Source organism: Rhinopithecus roxellana, chromosome 12, assembly GCF_007565055.1.
Source record: "Rhinopithecus roxellana isolate Shanxi Qingling chromosome 12, ASM756505v1, whole genome shotgun sequence".
NCBI classification, from domain to species: domain Eukaryota; kingdom Metazoa; phylum Chordata; class Mammalia; order Primates; family Cercopithecidae; genus Rhinopithecus; species Rhinopithecus roxellana.
The window spans coordinates 32,744,257-32,759,413 of NC_044560.1; the positions used below are offsets into that span (position 1 = coordinate 32,744,257).

The following is a 15,157-nucleotide window of genomic DNA, read 5'->3' on the forward strand; positions in this document are numbered from 1 at the left end:
GGGCTTAAATTCATTCTGGTTCTCACCATTGAACTTATATATGTACCTGTTTGCCTACTTCTTTACTCTGCTCTCCTAGTGTGGATGGTACATTTTGTGAAGGCAGGGACTGTGTCTGCTTTGTTCACCGTACCTAGCATCCTACCCCACACTGTGTCCAGAGTGAGGTAGTGCCCATTGTTGAATGAATGATCTCATATATATCTCACTTTACCTCTTCCTAAGGCAAGGTGATCGTAACCCCACTCTGTATCTGGGAAGTTCTGTGTCTAGCTTTCTACCTGGTGTTGAGGAGAGCAAGGTATCCTAAAGCATGAGGATACTTTAAATGGTGGCAGGTTACTAGAAGGATTTATTTGGTGTAAAATACTGTTCCATCACTCATCTGCTATGCAAGACTACCGGCTCATTTGAAAAGCCCATTTGGCTGCCAATAGCAGACACCAGAAATAACAGTGGTATAAACTCAGTGGAAGGCAGTTACTGTCCTGAGTAAGACATCAAGAGATAGGCAGTCCATGCCTGGTGTGGCAGCTTCACAGTCAACAAGAAAATCAGAGTCCCTTGATACAGGGTCCTTCTGCTCACCATCCCTAGCACAGGGCCTTCATGACCCAGTGTGACTGCTGGAGTCAAGCTAGTGAGTCTGGAGTCCAGGTGGGAACAGGGTGAGGGAGAGGCACAAAAGTATAGTCCAGCTTTGCGTTTCTGATGAAGATTTTCCTCAAAGTCCCACAGCTTCTATTTACCTTGCGTTGGCCATGCTGGCTGCAAGGGAGGTTGGGAAATGTAGTCTTGGCTGAGCATTCTGAGAAGGAAGAGAAGAATGGCTGCTGGGTGGGAAGGGCACTTAGCAACTGGAGTTGGTTCATTTCCTGCCCACAGTACCCAGGTTCATCACAGCCAGCTTCTGCCCATTGGCCTGGACCTTCAAGCCTTAAGTGACCAGAATCAGAGCAGGGACTTTCTCCGTGTGTCTGGTTGACCAGAGGGTGGGATTTTGAGGCTTATCAAGGAGCATCAGTTCAAGAAACTTACCACATCACTAGCAATAAGAATAATGGTAGCTCTGGCCAGGTGCAGTGGCTCATACCTATAATCTCAGCCTTTTGTGAGGCTGAGGCAGGAGGATTCCCTGAGGTCAGGAGTTAGAGACCAGCCTGGGCCACTTAGTAAGACCCTGTCTGCACACAAAAAAATTTAAAAACATTACCTAGGTGTGGTGATGCACACCTGTAGTTCCAGCTACTCAGGAGGCTGAGGCGAGAGGATCACTCGACCCCGGGAGTTCAAGACTGCAGTGAGTTCTATGATTGCACCACTGCACTCCACCCTGGGCAACCGAGTGAAACCCTGTCTCTAAATATATATATATAAATAACTAAAATCATGGTAGCTCACACTTAATGCATACTTAGTGCGTAATAGATTTTGTTCTAAACAATTTTTGTGGAGTAATTTTTTTACTTAATCCTCACAACACCCTTATTATTGTCCCCATTTTAGAGATGAGGAAACTGAGGCACAGAGAGGGTAAGCAACCATAGGCTTTCTCACTGTGAGTAATTTTTTTTCCCTTCATTCTTCCCTTTCAATGTGTTATGAATAACAGGATTAGAAAATAAAGCCTGACCTATTTTGGTAGATTGACCACTGTTCTGTCTTTCATCTGATTAGCTGGGGTCTGGAGAGTGCTTTGTGGAAAGGCACCCAACAGTCGAAACCACATTGACAGGCTGTTTTCATAGCAGTGCAGGAAGGAGCTTAACTGTTGGCACATCCAGCAAATGGCTGGTGACAGGAAGAAAAAGGATCCACAGCTATGCAGAATTTCCGCAGCCCGTGAGCCTGGGGCCGGCTGACCACAGTGCCTGTGTGCCAGCGGGCTGGGCCTGGCCTTTAAAATGACAGTCACCCCGGCTGCCCTTAGTAGTGTGTTAAGGAGAAAGAAGCTCTTCTCTCCTCAGGTCCCCAATAATTAGTTCGGGCACCAGGTCATCATTCTAGCTGCCTCTGATCAGCCATGCTCAGTGGAAATCTTTGAGTCCCACAATACATCTCTGAGTTAAGTCTTTTTTTTTTTTTTTTTTTTTTGAGATGGCATCTCACTCTGTGGCCCAGGCTGGAGTGCAGTGGCACTGTCTTGGCTCACTGCAACCTCTGCCTCCAAGCAATTATCCTGTCTCAGTCTCCCGAGTAGCTGGGACTACAGGTGTGTGCCATCACACCCAGCTAATTTTTGTATTTTTAGTAGAGATGGGGTTTTGCCATGTTGGCCAGGCTGGTCTCAAAGTCTTGACCTCAGGTGATCTGCCCACCTCAGCCTCCCAAAGTGCTGGTATTACAGGCATGAGCCACTGCGCCTGGCTTTTAGCTGAGTCTTTTCGAGACCCCTTCAGGTCCATGTTGGTGGCTGTCTGCAGACTCTCCAGGGTGGTGGCACAGCACATGGCCCCAGGCTGCAGCAGGTGTTTCAGTTAGGAATGATTCAGCCACAGCTAGCAGAATTCACAAGTGGCATTGTCACCTCAACACATAGGTGGTCCTTCATGTCCCATAACAATGTCTGGAGAGGGAGCCTGGCAGGTTTAGTGGCTGACAGGTCAACACCAGCACTGCTCTGACCCTCTTGCCACCATGGCCTTAAGATGGCTGTTGGACCCAGAGAACTCAGCTCTTCTAGTCTGGGCAGGGTAGTTCTGGGGACAAGGGGACTCTCTCAAATCCGGCTGTCACATCTGCCTGTCTGCATTCCAAGATGGAGAAAAGGCAGACTGGCGAAAGGGAAAATGACTGTGTAGATGAGTCTGATCCTTTTTTTTTTTTTTTTTTTTTTTTTTTTTTTTTGAGACAGAATCTTGCTCTGTCTCCCAGGCTGCAATGGAGTGATACAATCATGGCTCACTACAGCCTCGGTCTCCTGGGCTCAAGTGATCCTCCTGCCTTCCTGCCTCAGCCTCCCAAGTAGCTGGGACTAGAGGTGTATGCCTCCACGCCTGGGTAATTTTTCTATTTTTTTTTTTAAATAGAGATGGGGTCTTGCTGTGTTGCCCAAGCTGGTCTCTAACTCCTGGGCTCAAGCAATCTGCCAGCCTCAGCCTCCCAAAGTACTGGGATTACAGGCATGAGCCACCGCACCTCGAGTATGAATCCGATCCTTTTTGTGAGGAGAGGGAAAATGCTTTTCTAGAATTCCTGAATGAGAAACCTCTGCCCTCCCCAAGGTTCTGAAGATGTGCGCCTGTGCTGTCTTCCAGACATGTTCATATATTTCCTTTGGCATTTAGGTCTTTGACCCATCTGACATTGATGTCTGTATGTGGAAAGAGACAGAGTTCAAGGCTAAGCTCATATTCTTTGCTGTTGCTTTTAGTAGGCACCATTGTTGGTGGTTCTAGAGCCAGACCCACTGGGTTCAAATCCCTCCTGGCTGTGCCGTCTACTTGCTGTGTGATCTTGGGCAAGGTACCTTTCTGTACTTCAGTTTTCTGGTCTGTTAAAAATGGAGATCAGGCCAGGTGTGGTGGCTCACACCTGTAATCCCAGCACTTTGGGAGGCCGAGGTGGGCGGATCTTGAGGTCAGGAGATTGAGACCATCCTGGCTAACACAGTGAAACCCTGTCTCTACTAAAAATTAGAAAAATTAGCTGGACGTAGTGGCATGCGTCTGTAGTCCCAGCCACTCGGGAGGCTGAGGCAGGAGAATTGCTTGAACCCGGGAGGTGGAGCTTGCAGTGAGCCAAGATTACGCCATTGCACTCCAGCCTGGGCAACAGAACGAGACTCCGTCTCAAAAAAAAAAAAGAAAAAGAAAAAAATGGAGATCATAGTACAACCTACTTCTCAGGTTATTAAGAGGTTTAAATGAATTGGTAGTTAAAGAGCAGAAAACAGAGCCGGGAATGGTGGCATGCACCAGTAGTCCCAGCTACTCGGGAGGCTGAGGTGGGAGGATCGCTTGAGCTCAGGAGGTCAAGGCTGCAGTGAGCTGATTGTGCCACTACACTCCAGCCTGGGTGACAGAGTGAGACCCTGTCTTAGAAGAAAAACTGTAATTCCAGCACTTTGGGAGGCTGAAGCGGGCAGATCATGAGGTCAGGACATCGAGACCATCCTGGCTAACACGGTGAAACCCTGTCTCTACTGAAAATACAAAAATAAAAACTAAAAAAGGCCGGGCGTGGTGGTGGACACCTGTAGTCCCAGCTACTCGGGAGGCTGAGGCAGGAGAATGGTGTGAACCCGCGAGGCGGAGCTTACAGTGAGCTGAGATTGCGCCACTGCACTCCAACCTGGGCGACAGAGCGAGACTCCGTCTCAAAAAAAAAAAAAAAAAAAAAAAAAAAAGACGAAAAAACAAAACACAACTGAAAACAGTGCCTGGCATGTAGTAAAGTCAAAATGAAAACCTTGTGCTTCAACCCAGAAAGAATTTGCACAGCCACACATGGGTCTGGGGGCTCAGCAGGGAGCTCTGGGCCTGTCAGTAGGTGAAGTTTGTCACTGAGGTTACCTTCTCTTCATCTTGACAAGAAGTTGCCAAATTGCTCTCCCAAAATGTTTGTTCCCATTTCCACCCCCACCTGCAGTGACTGAGTGTTCCCCTTACTCCACAACTTCAGCACATTTGGTGTTGTCAGCCTGGCATTTTGGCCAATCTGCTGTGCGTGGAATGGCCACACAGCATTTTTTTTCCCAGAGCAGCTCATCTGCAGAGGTCTGTCTGTGAGCGCATTCTGCCACCGAGTTACTCAGGCTGGGCCGCAGGTGGGACCACCATGGGGCCCCCAGCACAGTGAACTCCTCATAGCTCTGTGTTCAGAGCACCACACTAGCATGCTTATCTTCTGGAGAGGGTGAGGTAGTGGGGCCGGGCTTGAGGGGGGCAAGGAAATGAGGAAGAGACCCTTAAAGTCAGTGACCCAACCTTCGTCATGTTGGTAGACCGCATCAATCAGCAAAAGAACCAGCGCTAAATCATTAGTATGTGCTATTAATAGAATATAGGTCATAAGAGAAAACATGATTAATTGCAAGATGATCTCAGTGGCTGTTGAGGGCCTAGATTTTCCCAAGGCAAAGTCCTTTCCTCACATACCAGCTTTTCTTTGTTGGGATGTAGGCTAGAGGCAGCTGAATGAACAGATACTTCCCTAAGTCATTATTTCAAAGACAGGACAGGGATGGGTATAATGGGAATCTTCTCTAAATGAAGGATGATTGAACCACTTTGTTAGTAGGTGAGTAATCCCTGATGCCACAGTGATGCTCTCGCGGTCTAGAAAGGAGAGTGAAGCTTACAGCAAAGGCTCGGGTGGGTTTGGTTCTTCCAGACCAGCCACTTACACAGCGGCACAGAAGAGAAAGGCCTGGCTGTCCCCCCATCACCACTCAGTCAAGAGACAGCGCCTGTGGCCGGGCTGTCTTAGAGGCTGGGTAGACACTGCCCAGGGTGTTTATTCTGCTCCAAGGCAGAAACAGAAGAGAACCTCCTGCCATCTCTGGACACAGAGAGAGAAAAGAGCTGGTAGACGTGGGCCCAGCTGGTTAATAATCTGCCCACTTAAAAGCAGATGCTGGCAACAATCACAATATCTGGGCTGATTGGCCAGCCCTTCTTCCTCGCGGGGGACCAGGTAAAGGAGAGTGGAGAGGTGTGAGTGGATGATCCTTTCCATATGAATTGAGATGGAAATACGAGAGTGGAATAGAAAACCCAGGCCCAGAAGTACAGGTCCAGGAACAAAAAGGGGCAGGTGCTGCAGCCAGCCTTGAGGTCAGGAGAGAAGCGACCTGGTCAGCCCAGCAGAAACAGCTCACCTGGAGCCATGGTGATAATGCCTGCTTCACAGGGTTTCATGAGGGTTGAAATCAAGGTAATTAACATGTAAGTGTTCTGAAATGTAATATGAAAGACTGGTTTTCAGTATGTTGATTATGGTGTTATGGAACTTTTGTCAGACACTTTCTTGCAGGCCCGTTTTATAAAGCAGGAAAAAATGGAGCTGCCAGAGGTTAGGTGAGGGTGTGGTGGCCTAGAGCCTCACTTGCAGCCTTTCTTTACCCTCTGCAATCTCCTTGGAGGACTGTACTCAGGGGAGTTTAAGGTGAAACCTGGGGGTCTCGGGGAGCCCAGCGGGCCCTGGGCCCCAAACAAGTCATTTACGCATTTTGGACCCCAGTTTGCTTTTCCACCAAGTGGACAGACAAGTCAGATAGATCAAAGGATTCTTCACTTAGTTCCTACGGACAGGGGCTTCAGAAATCTTTGACATCTTTGAGACAGGCAGTATTTTGTGCTTTTTTTCCTGGAGAGACATGACATAGTTTTATTTCATCAACTTCTTAGAAGGGTCATGTTCGCCCAAACATGAAGGAGTGCTGTATTGATTTCTCAGGTCCCTTCCTGTGCTGTTAGTTTGTTGTAAGCGACAGAACCTCCCCAAGTCAAATTAACTAAACTGCAAAGGGAAGTTAATGGTTCAGGGACCTGAAAAATCCCAGAACTGGCCCAACTGGAGTCAGTACTCAGGTATTCTCATCAGGAATTTACCCCTCTTTATTTCCAGACTCTGCCTTTCTCAAGTTTAACTTCATTCTCGGCCCCTTCCTCCTGCCTGCCTCTGCTCACCCTCAGGTGGCAAAAAAGTCCTCAGCAGTACTCCTGCCTTACCGCCCATCTGTTTCCCCCGAGAAATTGCAGCAAAATGTCCAGGGCCCACTCTCATTGGCCATGCTTGGATCACGTGTCTCTCCCAGAGCCAATCCCTATGGCTGAGGGAGGAGACATTTGGGTCAGGGCGCCTCTCATGGGATTCTGTTCTTGCTGTAAACCTGTAGGAAGTGAAGTGCTCGGCCTGTGTGTCGCCTGTGTGATGAATGGGTCATGGCCATGGGTGTGCTGGCATTGTGGAAGCAAACCGAAGGGCGTCGTCCCTTCCCAGGTGGTAGAAAGTGGGGCCCTGGGATACACAGGGTACTGGCTGGATTCCCGGATCTGTAGCCCTCCTTTGCTGCCGTTTCCACGGCCCTTTGGCATCTTCCTCTCTCCTGCATGAGGGACTGCGGAACGACAGGCATCCACAGCTTCCTCTAGTCGGCAGGAAGTAGGTTCCTGGCTGAGAGAGACTTGGCGCCACGGCACATAGCTGGTGATCAGCCTTTATAGAGCCATATGCATCACTTTAGAGAAAGAAAGGAGAAAAATTAGAGTGGCGGGAAAGCAATTTCCGTTGCAATTTAAAAGGCGGCTATTAAAATTTTACAAGAGCTTTATTGCAGGGGTTTTCTGATCATCCCAGGAATTTTTAAAATGGGAAGTCTAGTGATAAAGGAAAATGTTCTGGGTGCGTCTGGTTCCCTCCTGCCCTGCCAAGCATCTTGAAAACCACCATTGTGAGGGCTTCCTAGACCAGCTTAGCAATAGCAACAGCCCAAGAGGCCATTTCTGAGTGTTTTAAAAGCGGATTTTTCCATATTTGCTGTTTCTATGTATAGTGACTGTTTCTAATTTTATTTTGTACTTTGCTAAATGGCCTGGTAGGGAGCTATGGGAATCGTCAAGAACAGCAGTTGCCTCTGCACTTCCTGTGTTAGTTGAGAGTCATTTGGTTGTGTGAACAAATAGAAATTCAGGTCGGCCTGCTGAAGTATAAAAGGAAGTGGATGGACACAGGGCCTGGGAGATTCAGGTTGGAATGGTTTCAGGCATGGCTGGATCCAGGGCCTCATGAGGTTGCCAGGACGTGTTTCCTTTTACCTCCTGGCTCTGCATTCTTCTGTGCTGATTTTATTCTCAGGTAGGCTCTGAAGCAGCCCCTAACAGTTCCACAAGTAGATTCAACCAGCTTAGCAGCTCCAAGGGAAATAAACCATCTCTTGCCCCCATAGTACCAGCATATATCATGGGGCTGGTGTTTACTGGCTCTGATCATCCTGGCTTTGGTGGCAGGGTCACCCTGGGCCGTCGCTGAAGCTGGAACAGGGAAGGTAGTGCAGTGGCTTTTTGGCCAGACCTGGATCCCATGACCAGTCCCACCCCCACCCACAACCCATGGGTGGGGTCAGTCCCATAGGACTGAGTGGGAAAGGTGAGGTTCAAGGGGTTGACTGAGGAAGAGAAGTGGATGCAGGGTGGGCCAAAGCAGCCGACACCTGGAACCCCTTCCCATACTAACTTCATGAAGCTGAATCTGCCCCACACTCCCCAGTTGTTCTTTTCCCTTGGAACCTGCTCTGCCTTTACCCACTCTCAGATCTCGTTGAGGGGTTCTTAATCTCGGGTCCATGGACCTTTGAAGGGTGGAAGTTTAGTGGGTCATGAGGTTGGCTGGGAAAAACATTACATCTCTATTTTCACTACCCTCTAACTGAAATTAACATTTTTTTTATGCACAGGGCAATACACCACAATTGGATTAGCAATATCTGTGACTTTGTCACTACTAGAAATCACAGATATTCCCAAATCACATTACAGTGTTGCAAATATCACAAAATATCATTTAAACACCTACCTATTTCTAAATCACTATAGTTATTGGATTCACTACTAGATCTTGTAATATAAAAGCATTAATAGGCCAGACGTGGTGGTTCACACCTGTAATCCCAGCACTGTGGGAGGCCAACATAGGCGGATCGCTTGATCCCAAGCATTTGAGACCAGCCTACCCAATGTGGCAAAACCTCATCTCTACTAAAAATACAAAAATTACCTGAGGTGGAGGTGTACACCTGTAAACCCTGCTACTCGGGAGGATGAGGCAGAATTGCTTGAGCCTGGGAGGCAGAGGTTGCAGTGAGCCAAGATGGCACCCCGGCACTCCAGCCTGGGCAATACATCAAGACTCCATCTCGAAAAAAAAGAAATTATTCTGAGGAGTCTGCAACTAATTCACCAGGCTGCCAGTAGGAGTCCCTGGCATGAGAAAGGTTAAGAACCCCCTTGGGCTTCTCCAGGAACCCCAGGGGAATGATCATTGAAGTTGTCCCGATTCCTGAACCCTGGAGTATTGACTAACTGCTTGCTAGGCTTCCTTCCTAGGAGGATTCCTGGAGGAGCTGACCCGCCTTTGAGGTTGGTGTGGATGTTGGGTAGCATTTGGACATTATGGTATTGGGGAGTAGGGCAGGGAGGTGTTGCCAGCCCACGGTTGGCCCTGCCTTCATTGACCATCGTGACAGAGTGTGGTTTAGCCCCGTGGTCAGAAACAGGCTCTGGGACCAGGTTGCTGGGTTCACATCCTGGCTGTATATAGTACCCTTTTTTTTTTTTTTTTTTTTTTTTTTTTAGAGAGACAGGGTCTTGCTGTATTGCCCAGGCTGGTCTTGAACTTCTGAGCTCAAATAATCCTCCCATCTCAGCCTCTTGAGTAGCTGGGACTATAGGCAGATACCACTGTGCCTGACTTAGTATACTTTTGACTGACTGGGCAACCTCAGCTAGTGGATCTCTTATGAATTCTGTGCCTCAGTTTCCTCATCTGTAACTTGGAAGTAATAATAGGATCTTCTTGGATGATGGGGAGAGTGAAATGAGTCAGTGCATGTCTGCTAGGACAGAGCCGGCACATTGGGAGGGATTGTTATTAGTGAATGGCTGTTGCATGTGGGACAGCTCTAGGCTCTCTCAGATCTCATCTCCTGACTTAGTGCCCAGCCTCTGCCGATGCCTAGAATGTGATGCTGAACAATACAGACAGTGCCTTCTCCGCCTGGAGACATTCATTCATCCATGGAATATTCACTTAAATATAAACAAGCATACTACATATTCAGAGGCATAAATTCATAATATAAAGTTCCAAACCAGGACAAGTGCGATTTCTCTGTCATTCCTCTGCTCACAGTTGTCTGAGGAAATGTCCTTAGAATAGTCCTCCATCTGTCCCCTCCGCCACTGCTCACCCCTCACGTACCCCGTGCCAGCTTCACGGGCCTCCTGGCTGCTCCTGAGATGCTCCACATCTGCTCCCGCCTCTGGAAGGCTCTTTCCCAGGTAGTCACACGATCTGTGGTCTCGTGTATTCACATCTCTGTCCCCTAGTCCAGGAGGCCTTCTCAGAGCTCTCCGTGTAAGGTCGCAGTCCCATCACTATGGCGTCGCCCCGCTAGGTTTCATCAAGGCTCCACTCCCTGACTTTGTGTTGTGTATTTGTTACTGTCATCCTCCCCTACTAGACTGTCTGCTTCCTGAGGACAGCCACTTTGTCTTGGAGAACCCTGGTTGTATTCCCGGTACCTGACATGTAGCAGGTGTTCAGTAAATATTTTTTTCTTTTGTTTTTTTTTTTTTTGAGACAGAGTCTTGCTGGAACAAGGCTGGAGTGCAGTGGCACAGTCACCTAGGCTGGAGTGCAGTGGCACAGTCTCGGCTCACTGTAACCTTCCTCTCCCAGGTTCAAGTGATTCTCCTGCCTCAGCTTCCCAAGTACCTGGGATGACAGGTGTCCACCACCACACCTGGCTAATTTTTTGTATTTTTAGTAGAGATGGGGTTTTGCCACGTTGGCCAGGCTAGTCTTGAACTCCTGGCCTCAAGTGATCTACCCGCCTCGGCCTCCCAGAGTGCCGGGATTACACTCAACCATGTTCAGTAAATACTTGTTGAAAGAGTGAGTATGTGATTGACAGCTGGGTATTGCAGCAGGAAGGCTTAAGTTGGCCAGAGACCTAACCTCTTCTTTTTCCTCCATGTAGATGCACAGTCTCTGACGTCGGCTCTCCTGGGACCATCCAAGAGTTCTAGTGTCTAGAAGGTACTAACGGTGAGTACGGTGTGGCTGCTGGTTTGCTTAGAACTTTACAGCTCATACACATAAGCATCTTTATTATTTTTTTTAAATTACAAAAAAAAAGTATCAAGGGAAAAATGAAAGTTTGCTTCACTGTTCTTGCCATCACCCACAAGCCTAATATCTGTCCTAGAGGTAATTGCTGTCAGTCACTGGCTAGGTGCCCTGCCAGACCTTTTCCTGTACACAAACTTTCCTACGTGCACATATACACACTTATTTTGGTTCGCTGTATAAGAAAAAGGAAACATGCTATGTGGTGCTTCTTGGCTTGCTTCCACCATCCCCAATAATAGTATGTTTTGAAGATCTTTGCTCATGAGCATATCTCAGTGTATCATACATTTCATATACTTGTATTTTTTTCTTTACTTTTTCATTCAATTTTTAAACCTTACATAGAGTAAAACTCTCTCTTTGGTATACAGTTCTTTGTTTTGTTTTGTTTTGTTTTGAGATGGAGTTTCGCTTTTGTTGCCCAGGCTGGATTGCAACGGCACGATCTTGGCTCACTGCAACCTCCGCCTCCTGGGTTCAAGCGATTCTTCTGCCTCAGCCCCCCGAGTAGCTAGGATTATAGACATGCGCCACGATGCCCAACTCATTTTGTATTTTTAGTAGAGATGGGGTTTCTCCATGTTGGTCAGGCTGGTTTCGAACTCCCGACCTCAGGTGATCCGCCTGCCTCAGCCTCGGTTTTTTTTTGAGGTGGAGTCTCACCCTGTCACCCACACTGGAGTGCGGTGGCGCCATCTCAGCTCACTGCAATCTCTGCCTCCCAGGTTCAAGTGATTCTCCCGCCTCAGCCTCTCGAGTAGCTGGGATTACAGGTACCCGCCATCATGCCTGACTGATTTTTACATTTTTTGTAGAGATGGGGTTTCACCATGTTAGCCAGGCTGATCTTAAACTCCTGACCTCAGGTGATGCGCCTGCCTCAGCCTCCCAAAATGCTGGGATTACAGGCCTGAGCCCCAGCGCCTGGCTGGTATACAGTTCTTTGAATGTAGACAGATGTAGACACTTGTGAAACTGCCACCATGATCAAGATTCAGAGCAGCCCCGCCACCCCACGATGTGAATGTACTAGTTTCTCTGTTGGTTAAAAATATGAGCCAGGTGTGGTGGCTCACACCTGTAACCCCAGCACTTTGAGAGGATGGGGCTGGAGGATTGATTGAGCCCAGGCGCTCGAGACTAGCCTGGGCAACTTAGTGAGACCCTGTCTCTACAAAAAATACAAAAATGAGCTGGGCGTGGTGGCGCACACTTGCAGTTCCAGCTACACCGGGGCTAAAGTGGAAGGGTCACCTGAACCAGTGGAGGTCAAGGCTGCTGCGAGACCCTGTCTCAAAAAAAACTAAAAATTAAAATAAATAAATACATACATACACATATATGGCATGGGTAATGGGTATTTACACATATTTAAAATATATACATATGGCAAATACTTACCTGTGCTGTATAGGTTTCAAATATGTTATATTTAGGTTTTGGGGTTGGGTTTGGGTTGGTTTGCTAGTGAACATTCTCTTTTGTTTCTGTGGGCGGGTTCTAAGCAGTGGCGTGGGACCCCAGCTGCATGTCATTCCAGTTTGCAGTGAAACCTTCCAGGACGATCCCCAGCTTTGTTGGGAGGGGGCATTGTCTGATCCTTGAAGAACCAAGAGACCATACCAGTGTGGGAAGTGGAAAGGGGAGGATTGTGGCCTTCAGAACCTGGATGCAGGTAGCTGTGTCAGCCGAGCTGCGGGAACTGAGTGCCTCTGGATGGAGTTTCTCTCTCCTGGACGTTTAGTGGTTCTCGTCACATTCCCTCATCCTGGCAGTCTTGCCTGGGTACCTGAAGCTGGTGTGTGGGACAGTCACTAGAGGCCAGATTTCTGTCAAAGGATGCTTCCTAGCACAATTCTTGATTACTTTTATTTTGAAGTGATTTGAGAATTATAAAAAAGTTGTGAAAATGGTTACAGAGTCCACAGGTCTACCCTACATCCAGCTTTCCCCTATGTTACCATCTTATACAACTGTAACACAGTGATCAAAACCAGGAAATTCACACAGCCCAGTACGATTAACTCAGTGACAGACATTAATCACATTTCACCAGTTTTTCCACCGATGTCCTTTTTCCTTCCAAGAGTCTATTCTTGATCCCGCACTGCATTTGGTTTTCATGTCTCCTTAACCTCCTCCGATCTGGAACAATTCCTCCATCTTTCCTAGCCTTTCCTGACCTGGACACTTTGGGAGAGGACTGCTCTGCTATTTTGTTGTGTGTTTCAACTTGGGTTTTTCTGATGGTTTCTCATGACCTGATTGAGGTTATTCATTATTTAGAACGATGCTACACAGGTAGCATGCCCTCCTCAGTGCGTCTTTGTGGGGGTCTATGATATTGGTGCGTTGTGTTTCTGGTAATGTTCACCTAGATCACTTGGTTAAGCTGCTGTGTGTCAGATTTCTCCACACTAAAGTTACACTTTTCCCTTTGTAATTAATAGTTATCTTGGGACACTCCAGGCCAGGAGTTTGAAACCAGCTTGTGCAATGAAGTGAGACCCTGGCTCTAAAAAAAGAAAATAAAAACAAATTAGCCAGGTGTGGTGGTGCACACCTGTAGTCCCAGCTACTCAGGAGGTTGAGGCAGGAGGATTCCTTGAGCCCAGGAGGCGGAGATTGCCGTGAGCTGAGATCGTGCCACTGTACTCCAGCCTGGGTATCAAGACCTGGTAGCAAGACCTGGGTAGCAAGAGCAAGACCCTATCTCTTTAAAAAAACAAAACAAAACAAAACAAAACAAAAAAATGCTACCTTTGGGGAGAAACTTTGAGGCTATGCTAATATCCCACATCCCGTTTTTCCTCAAACTTCCTCCCACTAATTTTAGCATCCATTGCTGGCCAAGGTCTTGTCTACAGCAGTTATTGCTGTGCTGTTTCCCTGATGGCAGTTTTTGTGTGCTTCTCATTCCATCTACATTTATGAATTGGAATTCTTCTGTAAGGAAGACCTGTCCCTTCCGCCTTACTTCTTTCTTTCTTTGGTTACTAATTTATATCCTATGGGCTATATTTGTTTTAATCTAGCACATTTCTTTTTAATGTGATAAAAGGCCCCAAATCCCAAGTAAATTCCGAGCATTGCCTCACACAGCAGGAAGACCGGCGTTTTTCTTAGCTGGTAACCAAGGCCTTAGGGAACTTGGAATGAACGAGAACACGTTTCATTTGTCCATTCATTTTCCTTCACTCAGCAAATGTGCATTTGAGCACCTACTAGAAGCACTAGGCACTAGGGATTCAGGAATGAACAAAACAAACTCCTTACCTTAAGGGAACGGACATCCTACTGGAGAGTAACGCAGTAAACAGATAAAAAGTGATTATAGGCCGGGCACGGTGGCTCAAGCCTGTAATCCCAGCACTTTGGGAGGCCGAGACGGGTGGATCACGAGGTCAGGAGATCGAGACCATCCTGGCTAACACGGTGAAACCCCATCTCTACTAAAAAAATACAAAAAACTAGCCGGGCGAAGTGGCGGGCGCCTGTAGTCCCAGCTACTCGGGAGGCTAAGGCGGGAGAATGGCGTAAACCCGGAAGGCGGAGCTTGCAGTGAGCTGAGATCCGGCCACTGCACTCCAGCCTGGGCGACAGAGCGAGACTCCGTCTCAAAAAAAAAAAAAAAAGTGAATATAGGGCTGGGCACGGTGGCTCACACCTGTAATCCCATCACCTTCACGAGGCTGAGGTGGGCCAATCACTTGAGGTCAGGAGTTCGAGACCAGCCTGGCCAATATGGTGAAACCCCGTCTCTACTAAAAATACAAAAAAAAATTAGCCAGCCATGGTGGCCCACAACTGTAATCCCAGCTACTCAGGAGGCTGAGGTGGGAGGATCACTTGAACCCAGAGGCAGAGGTGGCAGTGAGCCAAGGTCGTGCCACTGCAATCCAGCCTGGGTGACAGAGCGAGACAGGGTCTCAAAAAAAAGGAAAAAAAAGGTGAATATAGGATAAGTTAGATGTATATAGTGATGTATATAGTGTATACAGGATGTATATAGGAGTATATAGTGATGAATAAAGCAGGGAAGGAGACTGGCCTCACAGGGCAATTTTTAGACAAGGTGGCCAAGGAAGGCCTCTTTGAGGAGGCCCTGAATAGAGGAGGGAGTGAGGCGGTCCCCGGCCTCATTCATCCACAGCCAGCTGGGAGTTTGCAGTCAAATCATCTCCCTTCAGAACAGTTTCTGTGAACAGGAAATGTGTTCCCTCTCCGAGGGGCAGCCCTGCTCAGTGGGGCCAGTCTTATCCCTGAGTATTGCCGGATCTGATGTCCCCCCCAATAGGAAAGG

At 47.8% G+C, this 15,157-nt stretch overlaps 1 protein-coding gene across 4 annotated transcripts in view; it reads left to right on the forward strand.

The window, feature by feature from the left end:
* The window catches only part of SIPA1L3 (signal induced proliferation associated 1 like 3), a 310,996-nt gene that overhangs the window by 114,634 nt on the left and 181,205 nt on the right, over positions 1-15,157 (forward strand). For all 4 annotated transcript variants that reach the window (XM_010385697.2, XM_030942700.1, XM_010385698.2 and 1 more), the window contains exon 2: positions 10,703-10,770. The gene's annotated coding sequence lies outside the window, so the exon portion shown is untranslated. The remainder of the gene's footprint in view (positions 1-10,702; positions 10,771-15,157) is intronic.